The sequence below is a fragment of the Staurois parvus genome, unplaced genomic scaffold (genome assembly GCF_062004578.1).
Source record: "Staurois parvus isolate SC_StPar_1 unplaced genomic scaffold, SC_StPar_1.0 ptg000242l, whole genome shotgun sequence".
NCBI classification, from domain to species: Eukaryota; Metazoa; Chordata; class Amphibia; order Anura; family Ranidae; genus Staurois; species Staurois parvus.
In genome coordinates, this window is record NW_028318038.1 from 1,809,267 (window position 1) to 1,812,441 (window position 3,175).

The window sequence follows — 3,175 nt, forward strand, 5'->3', positions numbered from 1 at the left end:
CACTGAACATACACTGTCAGACTTCTTTAATAGCTCTTTCATATGGATGATCGTAAAGACAAAGTAGCTGAGCTGCAGTTTGGCTGCCCACCCAAATTCCTGACAGGGCTGTACACATTCTATGGCATTTTTAACCTGGGCTGTGGAGTAAGACAGGCGGCATCTCCTGGCGAACTTGCTCATTGAGATCCATGGGGCTGCACCACCACTGTGAACCAAGTGCTTAGTTCACAGATAAGGTGTCAGCAGTGCCATCTGAACGATTGTCAATCATTTCTATACCACCCTCTGAAAAGCAATCCATGGTGGATCACCGGTGTTAAGTTTACAACTTGTCTAAAATAACCCTAACAGCTTTCCATATGCTTCCTGAATGTTTTCTAGAAGTTCAGCACAGCTGTTTGCACATGGGGGCCATCAAGGAAGCGAACGTGTACAAAACCTGACTTGTATCTGTACATAATTACTACTTAGGAGCTCCCTCACATTTTAGCCAAGAAAGCTGTGATGTGTTTTTTTTAAGGAGCTAAGGGAAAACCTTTACATTTTCAGCAACAATATAAAAATGCCAAAGCATAAGATACTGTTAATCAGGTTTTTAGCGCCAAACCCTTACCTGATTGGCTGCACCTGACAAAAGTTTCCCCAGCAGGTATCACACTCAAGTGTGAAGACCGGTGCTCTGGAGCAGGAACATTGGCTAAGATAAAGTGTGGAGAGAAACATAAGACAGCTAGCTCTTCAACATTGATCAGGAAGAGACCCCCTTACAGCACTGAATAAAAATATGTACCTGAGCAGGCAATAGCAGGGGAATAGATGTTGGACTGAAAATCTGCTCTAGTCTTTGTACACTCAGCATCAAATATGACCATATACTGTATTTTCCGGCATATAAGATGACTTTTTACCCCTTGAAAATCTTCTCAAAAATCGGGGGTCGTCTTATACGCCATGCTGACACTTTTTAGGGGGGCGGCGCGGTGCTGCTGCCGCCCCACCCTTCCAACGGAAGGGACGTTAAGTACAGGGGTGGGCAGGGGCTGCTGTCTCTTACCTGGCTCCGGTCTCACGACGATCCAGTCCAGGAAGCGCGGCTGCTCCTTCATTCAGTTCGGCCACTGGATGTTTGCGTGGCCGCTCGGCTCCGCCTCCTCACCGGTGATTGGCCGCCAGAACTGTAGCTCAGGAAAGGCACACAGGCAGCCAATCACCGGCGAGGAAAACCGAGTGAAGGAGCGGCCGGTAAGTGTGCCGTGCAGAGGTGCTGCTGCAACCACATATGCTGGCTGCACCAGCACCATACTGGAACAGGGTTCAGCAAGTGTCATTGGCGTCAGTGGGAGGAAGAGTGCCCCATCATTGGTTTCACTGATACCAATGATGGGGCATTATTCCTCCCACTGACACCAACGATGGGGCACTTTTCTTCCCCCCCACTGACACCTATGGGGCACTTTTCTTCCCCCCCACTGACACCGATGGGACACTTTTCTTCCCCCCCACTGACACCGATGGGGCACTATTCTCCCCCCCCCCCCCCCCACTGACGGAACACTTTTCCTTCCCCCACTGACACCAATGATGGAACACTATTCCTTCCCCCACTGACACCAATGATGGAACACTATTCCTTCCCCCACTGACACCAATGATGGGACACTATTCCTTCCCCCACTGACACCAATGATGGGGCACGATTCCTTCCCCCACTGACACCAATGACGGGGCACGATTCCTCCCACACACTAATGACGGGGCATTATTCCTCCTACTGACACCAATAATGGGGCACGATTCCTCCCACCGACACCAATGACGGGGCACGATTTGTCGCTCTGGCACCAATGATGGGGCACTATTCCTCCCACCAATACCAATGATGGGGCACCATTCCTCCCACCGATACCAATGATGGGGCACCATTCCTCCCACCGATACCAATGATGGGGCACCATTCCTCCCACCGATACCAATGATGGGGCACCATTCCTCCCACCGACACCAATGATGGGGCACCATTCCTCCCACCGACACCAATGATGGGGCACCATTCCTCCCACCGACACCAATGATGGGGCACCATTCCTCCCACTGGTGTGCATTGGAAGAGGGGTAGTCTTATACGGCGAGTATAGCCCAAACACTACATTTTAACAGGAAAAGTAGAGGGTCGTCTTATACGCCCAGTTGTATTATACGCTGGAAAATATGGTACATCAACAAAACATGTAATCAGGAATATGACAGTACAGTATATACCATTCTTCACCTGTATAGATTAGTAATAGGGATAATGATGCAGAGGGAACTAAACGTCTATTGTAACATAAGTGACCGCTACGTTTGAAACATTTTATGTTCTATAAGGATTTTTATTAATGTTTATACAGGCTGACAATATTTGCGAATGAATAGTCTGACATCACAGTTTCAGCAACGGACATACAAAAAAACAAAGATATTGACATAAACAACCAAATTAAGGGTGGGAAAGTTCCGTGAGAGAGAAGGAAGAGTATAGCAATTACATGTAAAGATCATTTAATAAAAGGGAAATAAAATGTAAAATATTGCACACAAAAGGTTGATGGTATTATGTATGTTTGTGGCTGATTTCCACTATAGGTGATCTTAATACATCAACCTTGTGAGTGCAATATTTTACTTTTATTTACCTCTAATAAATGAGTTTGGGTTTTACACTATGAAGCTTTTCTCGCTTTCGTTCTTTTGAGCTACTGCATGTACCAAATTATGGCTTTAAATACTGATAAATTATTATCTCTGGGAAGGTGCCTGGAGTGGAAATACAGGATTTATCCTGAGCGCTGTATGACCTCCATTTTAATTAGTGGGATCCAACTATTGAGGCGAGGGCACAGAGATGTTTGGATAAGATCAAGATTCTTGGTTCTGTATATCACTATATGGACTTAGTATGATTATACACAGGGAAAGCTGAGGATTTGGACACTTTTCTATTTCACATAATTCTTTACACATAATTTGCATTTGTTTTTGGCACATTGATTTTTTTTGATATACAGGTGTTGCATTATAATGCATGGAGATTAGGTCTTGAGGAGTGCTTCACTATTATATTTGATATCCAGGTGATGGCTTGGCTTCTGCCAGCATGCTCAAGTAAGTGATGGAAAAAGGATTACCACAG